The following is a 9,506-nucleotide window of genomic DNA, read 5'->3' as shown; positions in this document are numbered from 1 at the left end:
TAATTTCCCCCATATTTATTTTCCACTAGTGCATCAATCATACTCATTTGACAGGGCTCTGGAAAGCATAATCTTTTGGACTGACCATAAAAAATGAAATATGCCAACCTTTTCAGAAGGTGAAGGGAAAAAAAGAAATCCCTACACAACGAAATGCAAGCACCCTGTTACACATATTTCCATGTACATATTTCCCTAAAGATGCAGAACTTAGTAATTCCCTCTTATTCCCCTCCCCTTCAGCCCCTTCAGCTCCCAGAAAGATAGAGATGGAGTAAAACAGAATCTTTGACTCTAGACCAATGTTTAAATGTCCAGCATTATACAGCAAAAATAAATTATATAGCAAGGATAAATAAAAAAGATAAATTATTTCTGTAGCCAAAATCAATCAGGATAACCTAGCCTAAAACAAAAGTAGAAGCTTTTCCCCTACAAGAGATAGTAAGAAAGAAAGGGATAAAACAAAGTGACAAAACAAATCAAGATGTTTTTCTATGGTTCTGAATTTTTCTGCTTAAAAAAAAAAATCCTATTTTTAATCAGGTCTTTGTGTTCAACCTTCACAGTCAAATCTTCCATTGATGTCTTCTAAAGTTAGGTGAAGGCTGTGGGTGTGCTTAAAAAACAGTCTAAGAAAAGGAGGAATGGGAAAGAAGAATGTGCTGTACGGTAAAAAAAAAAAAAAGAAAGAATAGCTTACTGAATCTTTGAATGTCCTTAACAACATATGACACTAACTGTGTACATGACTTGTACATCTTTAGAAATAAAAAGGTTTTTTAGTACTCTTGTCTGATACTGTGTCTATAAATCTGATCATCTAGAACGGATATTGGTATGAAAAGGTGCAAATATAAGGATGCAAATGACTAAAGCCTCCCTACTTAAGGACTTCAGATGGGGTTAGTAAATCTGGAATAATAACAGGAGAGTGTGCAGATGCCTTCCTGAATAAACCACTTTGATTCAAAGAAAAACAACCCAACACCTTATTTCTAATAATCCTCTTCATTTGGGGTTGGATTTTTAAAAATGTCTGCTTGTGTTTTCATGAAATAGAGAAAATCAAGTGACTTCTGTTTCCTTGAAGTACTATAGAGAGCCAGTAAAGGTCTGGTTGATTGTGTAGCTAATTTCTAAATATTAAGTAATTTTGTTACCCCTGGAAACCTCTAAATCACTGCTGGGTGACTGGTATCAAGTCTGCTCAAAAATATAAATATCCATATATTAATAAAATTTGTCTCAAAATTTGTCTTCCTAGGTGATATCTCAAAGTAATATAACAGCTAATTGAACCAATCAGACTGTAAAAAAATGGGAGTTGTCATTTTATAATTTATCATTTCTAGAAAAAAACTGTCTATATTAAAGCCACTGTGTGTAAAACTTTTGAGCTAACCACTTCCTATCTTTAACACTGATAGAAACAGGCCCATCCAGAAGGTGATTCATCAGTTTATTTTAGACACTTAACCAGGGCTGTGATGGCCTTGGAAAAGAACCTGAGATGAACCATTCCCTGAGGTGCCCATGCACATTAATACACAGCATCCCATCTTCTGAAGCCAAGTGACTGCATGAAAAAAAGTCTCAGTTCAGGTTTTCATTAAACTTCCCATCCACTGATAATTCAAAGAAAAGCTAAAGAACAAAACCAGTAATGACTTAGGAATAATTTAAGATTTTTTTTTTTTTTACCAACTTGCTAGATGTTCAGTTGATTTCATCATCAGAATAAATACAAAGAAGCTGACTGCTGAGTTTTTATTTTAGCTGTAGTATGCCAGCCTTGTTGGGGCTTCTCTGCATCTGATATTGTGAGCTCTCCTTCAAATTAGGAAAAATATTTTTCAGGAAATTTAATTTTTTCAAGTTAACAGCTGTCTATTTATTTTAGCATTATGAATTTTGCAAACACCAGGAAAAGAATCTTGTTGCTTGTCATTAAAGTTCAGTTACTTAGTGGTAGAGAAAAGAACACTTGGCTTATTTTTGAAAGGTCAGACATATTACTAAATGTTAATAAAAATCCTCAGAGGATCATGAGAAATTATAGTGTTTCTAATATTTTATGTCAAGTCCAAAATCATACCATTTAAATAAGAAGGGAAAAAGTGGTTTATGACTGTTTAAAGGCAACTAAGTTAACTAGCATTACAAATGTTAAACAATATTTGCAAGACTTGTTGATGATCAGCAACAGGTCAGGAATTTTGAAATGCCATTTTTACAGTCTATTTTAAAGTATTTCTAATTTTGAGTAGTTGTCCTCTTTGATAAAGATAAATATGTGTTTATGCGTATGTTATCTTTATTGCATGTTGAAGACTGATCGCTCATGGAGATTGACCTTGATAGAAAAAAGCATATAGCTAACGATGCGAACACTCTGTGAACAGCATTTGGTAAAACTGAAATCAGTAACTAAGACAATCAGTTTAAGTATAAAAGAATATCAGTCAGGAGAAAGGTAAGATTTTAAAGCAAAAGCCCTATAAATGATGGCTATTATTTTTCATTAAACTTATATTTGTCTGATCCTAAGTAAATTAGTTCTAAAATGATATTTTAAAGCTTTTTATTTTTATTTCTATTGGTGCATTAGGTCCAAATATATGCAACTTTCAAACAACTTCCACAGGATCAAATGTTTGTAATGTTTGCCACATATTTGGGAAATTTTCTGTCAAAATTGAGATGTCTTTAATTTGAAGATTTAATTTCTTTTCCAGAGAAGTTGATAAAACTTGTAATAGGTAATTGACATATTCTGTTCCTATGGTAGCACTCAAGAGTTTTGAAATCTGCTGGAATACATTGTTCTTACTTCCAAACTTTTTCTCTGATAAGGACTGAGGAATCCTTTGGACCTAGGGTATAGCCATATATTTCTTCCAGACCAATTAAATTAAAATCTATACTCTGTGGAGAAGCTTATTGCCAGAAAACTGGACAAATTTAGTGTTGGCAAGGCCTAGGTTTTATTTTTTCTCATTTTAATATCTTCTAGATTCCTACAGGCTGTGGATCTGCACCACATCAATTATGCAATTAGCCAAGGCCTTGAGCTGTAAACCAAAGCATCTCTGGCATGCCCAGGTCCTCAGCAATGACAGGGGTCACCAGCAGTGAGCAAGGCATGTCCCCTGCCAGAAAAGCCACGAGACTGCACCTGCACGGAGCAGCCTTTGAAGCAAGGGTTAATCGAGAGGTTAGCCTGGTGATGCACTAAGTAGCTGAAGATGATATTGCAGCAAAACCAGTCACATGTGCAACTTATTTAGTGTCAGCCCCAACAAAGACAAGCTTTGATAAGAAAGCAGAGAGCGTGTGGTTGTGTGTGTAAAATTGGAACACTTAATTATGTCACAGTGAAATACTTCCTCTCAGCTAAAAGCTGCATGCAGGAGACTCGTAGCCAATAGATTTGTTGCCTAGTGAATTAAAACCAGATTAGGAAATGCTACCATTGCTCATTCTTCGTCTTCTGGTAAGACATAATAGGGTTAATTTGATCTGCTTGTACATCAAGCTCTACTGGAATCTGTGTGCATCTGCGTGTGTGTGAGAGAGAGGGAGGCAAAATAAATAATCAGGACAAATTTCATGCAGAGCCCCTGATGTGGCAGTGTGTGTCTATTGCCTGAACATGCAGGAGTTTAGGAGGCTTTGCGTTTGAGACTGGAAAACTGATGTCAGATTTCAACAGATTTCCAGGTGCTTACAGATGTCCAGAAGTGTTTCTAGAATTCCTAAAGCAGGATAAGACTACTCTGACTTCGGGAATGTGGCCCTCTGAGTTATATCTGCAAGTTTTGGTGCTTAAATACTTTAGGAATCTCATGCAGTTTTATGAGCTGAGATGCAGGTGGCTGCTTTTCAGAGATCAGCTTAGCCTGTCCCACTTCTCTGTCCTGTTCTGTCCATACACTTCAGCTTCCAGCTTTCTCAGAGCTGGAAATCCTCATTCAGTGCTTTTTCTCAATTCAACGGGGGCCTATCTCTCTTTCCAGTTCTATCACACTGTTTTAAAATCACCTTCTTCATTCTGTAATGCCTTAAAATACAGGTTGGTGACTTCACAAAGAAGATGTAATTCAGACTAGAAGCTGAAGGAAGAGAAATATCATTCTTATAAGAGCATCCGCACTTCCTCCAGGCTGACTTCTTTACTAAAGTTATTCAAATTTCCTAAATAGTAAGGTAATTATTTTCAAATCTTTTTCCACAGAGTTTCAGGTTCCATGGAATTTTTCTGCAAGGGAGTATATAAAGAATAAACATTTTTGATGATTGTTAAACCATACTCTTCAGTAATGTTGGAAACAACTGTCACTTGGCTTAAATTTACTATCCATGCTTTTACTAGAAAATATTTATGGTGCCTACAGATTAGTAGAAAAGCATGAAAATCATTACAATAAATTATGTGCTTTTCAGAAGTTATTAAGATCAGTGAGTGTGGTGTGTACCATTTTAACAATATAAATGGTAAAATATAAAAAAAATATAAGCCTACTGGCTCAAGGTCAAGGCCCTGTGTAGAAAGGTTCCACAACAAATGCAGAGAAAATGTGGCTCCCAAAAGCATGGTTTGCTGTTTGTGCACCACAGAGCTGAAGTGGGAGTTTGCACAGCAACACATGCACACTGCATGTCACATGCAGTCAAAATGAACTCTGCATCATTCAGCAGAGCCCTCTTTGTTTTGTTAAATCTTTGATATAAATACACTTAACATTATGTCCTCATGAGCTGTTTGCAGAGCATTCCAAATAGGATCTCAGTTGGTTTTGCTGATTTTTAAAGTAAAATATGGTAAGAAAATGAGAGAACACTCTGTATCCTTACCACAGTGTAGCTGTGCATGACAGACTTTCATTTAAGGTTGCAAAAAATACCAACATTTGTAAATGGCCAGAGTATGCACAGGCCTGGGGGACCTTCTATGGACCTATTAATTACTCAGATGCCAAATGACAGAAAGTGACAGGATCGATGGATGTCTGTCCAATATTAGGTCTCACAACTTTTCTGATTACCACTGCAGGAAGCTGAAGACAGAGGATTTGAGAATGAAGGAGACATGAAGGTGTCTCTGCTTCAGACCTCTCTGTTGGCACACGATTCTTACATGTTAAGAGCCACATCTGTTTGTAAACAGGACATTCTCAGAAGTGAAATCACGGATGCCCTAGAGTGTCCTGGGTTATTCATAAATATTCTCACACCATGTGAGTTTTTTGAGATTTTGTTCTTCTAAAATAGCTTGTTGGCTCTATCCACCATAGTAGAAAACTTTTCACCACACATTATGTCACAAAAATGTATTCAAGTTTGAGATTCAGCATTTCAGGGCTGTGTTTCAGATTATCCTCTTTCAAATATCAAGCTTTTGCAATTCTGTTTAGTTTATTTTCAGCTATATTTTTCATGTAATCTTATGTTTCTTTGGATGATACTGAGAACACAAAAGCAGTAGGTGACGGAAAGGACAACATATGTTGTTTTTAAAAACTTTTTCCACCTAATTTTTCAGACATGATATAAAAATCTCGTCTGCAACATTAATGCGGGAAAGACTATTTCTTTTACTAAAAATGAAGATGCTTATTTCATCAGATGTGTGCTATCAGCCAGCCTTTTTTTTTTTTTCAGTTGTGCTATCATCCACAGTCCCCTTTCTGAAGGTTTTAGTCCTATTTGGAATTTCTTTTAAACCAATCAGGATATTGGAAACATTTCACTGAACAATATCTTTTTATCAGTGTTTAAAAACGAACAAGTAAACAAGCTTCAAATTTTCTAGTAGTCTTGGCAGCCGTGGAGAAAACTTGAATGCCTCCCTCAATAGCTCTTTGCTGTGCTTAAGAGCAGGTAGTAGATCCTATGGGTAAATTGGGAACGGAAGGAGGCGGAAAAGAAGGAGTAGGGTAAGCAGAAAGGTCTCATCACCGCAGCGTTGGTGGTATAGTGGTGAGCATAGCTGCCTTCCAAGCAGTTGACCCGGGTTCGATTCCCGGCCAACGCAGCTTTATTTTGACCCCGCCCCAGCTCCTCAGGTGCTGCCATCCGTTCATCCCATCCACCCACCGGGATGCGGGGGAGGTGTGGCACACACGGGCGGAGTCCCGCGGCGGGAGAGCGCGGCACCACAGACGGGGTCCGGCCCGGTGGGCAGGGCAGGACCGGGGATCCGGTGCAAATCCCATGTGGCACAAGGGCCAAGAAAGATGGCTCTGCCAGAAGGAGAGAAGGGGTGACTGTGGCTTTATTGAACACAGGAATTGTCCATAGGTAAAGGGACCTTCCTTTGTGCTGGTCTGAGCAGTGTCGGTGTCCGGTCTAGTCTCAGCGCTGGAGATCCGTGGGAATTCTGGAAAAGGATGCAAGGATGGTTGGAGACTGTGACATTTCTGCTCTGAAGAAAGAAAAGAGAGCAAAGAAGGGGAATCTTATTAATATGAGGAAATATCTGAAGGCAGGGTGCAAACAGAATGGAGCCAGGCTGTGCACAGTGGTGCCCAGTGGTGGACAAAAGGAAATGGGCACAAACAGACACGTGGAAGGTGCCCTCTGAACATCAGGAGACACCTTTTCATTTTGGGGGTGGCTGAGAGCTGGTACAGGTTGCCCAAAGAGAAGATTGTTGGAATCTCCATCCTTGGAGATTTTCAGAAGTTGTCTGGACATGGTCCTGGACAACTGAGTGTTCCTGCTTCAGCATCAGGATCGAGCAGATGGCATCCAGAGGTCCTTTACAACCTCAGCCCTTCTGTCACTCTGTGCATCAAGCCAAGCAGTCCAGCCAAGGTGAGAACTGAGGGCAGAGGAGCATAAAGGTGTTATTGATTTCTTTAAGAGTGGGAACAGCGCCAGGAGGGGGCTGAGGCAAGGCAGCCAAGGGAAGGTGTGTTACTCCAGCAGAGCTAGAGCACTGCATACAAGCTGTGATTCACTACAGACAGTGGCTGGTGCCTTCAATGATACAGCAGAGTCTAGAGTTAAGCACCTCCCAGGAAGACTTGCTGTCTGAGTGCCCAGTCAGGTCTCTGAGAGGGCCAACCAGTTTTGGTGATGAAATTAATCATGTCAATCCCATGGCTCATAATCTTGTTATACTTGAAACCTGACTCTTGACAACTCTCTCAGAGAAAATGTTTCATCCCAAAGCAATTTTAAAATAATTTCTATTATGTTTCCAAAGGCTGTTTATATGATGATTGTGGACAGGACCTACTCACACGGTAAGCTGCAGTGAATGGAAGAAAATGCAATTATAATGAATGTTCACTTCTATTGTTTCGGCATCCCTTTTCTTTTTTTTCTTCCTCACATGGGAGAAAATGCACTCATAGGTTTATACAAATCAAAAGAATGAAAGGGCTAAAGGAGCTGAGCTAGCCCAATGAGAAGTTCTAGCCATTTGCACTTTACAGCTAACTAAGAATGTGTAATGACTAGAGTTCCTAAAATGAGTGGAGAATAGGAGATACAGGCTGTGAAAATGTAGTTAAAATACACCAGATAGATTTACAAAAGGTTGATAATTGGAAGAGGATGAAATCCTCTGTCCTTCTAGAAGAGAAGAGGTTCTGGAAGCAGTGGATGGGTGCAATTCCAGCAGGAGACAAGAGACTGAAATTTAAACCAGAGGGGTTTTACCTGTCCAGATTCTCATTGTAACTTTTTTGTTACTAAACTACTAAAATTAAGCTAATGGGTCAAAATTATTAGTTGCCCTACTTGAATCATATTAGATTTCTACAGGGGAAAAAAATTTACTTGTTTATATAAGCCTGGATCCAACTAGAGGGAAAACCCTCACATGAAAGCCTAGAAAATGCTCCAAAACAAGCTGCTGAACCACCAGAGTAGTACAAGGAATGCTCCACTTCAGGGCAAAGCCAGTGGCTGGATGGAGCAAGCAAGGCACCACACTTTGTACTACATGGGTTACTCAAGATCCACTAACAGCCACTCCTATCAGCTTCAGGCTTTAGGCTGAGCTCTCAGGTGACAGGTGAAAAAGGAGACAACAACAATATAAAACTGCAAGAGGGATTTGGACTCAGTGTCCTACATGCCCACAAATTATAAGTCAATACTCCATATGTACATGCTCTTGTAGCAGTTCTCATAGATATGACTGTGCTTGCCAGATGTGTTTCTTACAGTTTCTTATATCTGTGTTTTTCTGTAGTAAGTGGAAATACAAAACTTGGTATTTTCTCATGACTTGAAGGCAGTAACTTGAGATGCTTCTGGATTTTTAAATTTTTGCTGCATAGGAAGGCTGTGATATGTTTTGTTGTTCAGCTCTATTTTGACACTTCAGTTGGAATTGGACAAAGTCTTGAGATGTCCTTGTAGTGTGCACAGTGGTAGCATTCTGTGCTAGCAATATGTAGGGTGCTACTCAATTAGTAGGGTCTCACAGCTGATTAGCAATGAGCTGTGATGCAGTTTTGCAATCAGCTCCCAGGAAAGGTGGAAGGAAGGAAGGAAGGAAGGAAGGAAGGAAGGAAGGAAGGAAGGAAGGAAGGAAGGAAGGAAGGAAGGAAGGAAGGAAGGAAGGAAGGAAGGAAGGAAGGAAGGAAGGAAGGAAGGAAGGAAGGAAGGAAGGAAGGAAGGAAGGAAGGAAGGAAGGAAGGAAGGAAGGAAGGAAGGAAGGAAGGAAGGAAGGAAGGAAGGAAGGAAGGAAGGAAGGAAGGAAGGAAGGAAGGAAGGAAGGAAGGAAGGAAGGAAGGAAGGAAGGAAGGAAGGAAGGAAGGAAGGAAGGAAGGAAGGAAGGAAGGAAGGAAGGAAGGAAGGAAGGAAGGAAGGAAGGAAGGAAGGAAGGAAGGAAGGAAGGAAGGAAGGAAGGAAGGAAGGAAGGAAGGAAGGAAGGAAGGAAGGAAGGAAGGAAGGAAGGAAGGAAGGAAGGAAGGAAGGAAGGAAGGAAGGAAGGAAGGAAGGAAGGAAGGAAGGAAGGAAGGAAGGAAGGAAGGAAGGAAGGAAGGAAGGAAGGAAGGAAGGAAGGAAGGAAGGAAGGAAGGAAGGAAGGAAGGAAGGAAGGAAGGAAGGAAGGAAGGAAGGAAGGAAGGAAGGAAGGAAGGAAGGAAGGAAGGAAGGAAGGAAGGAAGGAAGGAAGGAAGGAAGGAAGGAAGGAAGGAAGGAAGGAAGGAAGGAAGGAAGGAAGGAAGGAAGGAAGGAAGGAAGGAAGGAAGGAAGGAAGGAAGGAAGGAAGGAAGGAAGGAAGGAAGGAAGGAAGGAAGGAAGGAAGGAAGGAAGGAAGGAAGGAAGGAAGGAAGGAAGGAAGGAAGGAAGGAAGGAAGGAAGGAAGGAAGGAAGGAAGGAAGGAAGGAAGGAAGGAAGGAAGGAAGGAAGGAAGGAAGGAAGGAAGGAAGGAAGGAAGGAAGGAAGGACACATATATACACCCAAATGCCTTTCTGAGTGCATGATTTGACTAACATAGCCATAGCAGTCTTTCTGAAAAATTGATAAGAACACAGTATAT

General features: G+C 39.9%; 1 non-coding gene across 1 annotated transcript; it reads left to right on the top strand.

Moving 5' to 3' along the window:
- The first annotated feature begins 5,965 nt into the window (after positions 1-5,965).
- On the top strand, positions 5,966-6,037 carry TRNAG-UCC (transfer RNA glycine (anticodon UCC)). The gene has a single exon. It is a non-coding gene; the product is annotated as a tRNA-Gly (tRNA).
- The last annotated feature ends 3,469 nt before the right edge of the window (positions 6,038-9,506 follow it).

This window comes from Vidua chalybeata, chromosome 1 (genome assembly GCF_026979565.1).
Source record: "Vidua chalybeata isolate OUT-0048 chromosome 1, bVidCha1 merged haplotype, whole genome shotgun sequence".
Classification (NCBI taxonomy): domain Eukaryota; kingdom Metazoa; phylum Chordata; class Aves; order Passeriformes; family Viduidae; genus Vidua; species Vidua chalybeata.
The sequence above is the reverse complement of the archived record's forward strand: the minus strand, read 5'-3'. Positions and strand labels throughout refer to the sequence as shown.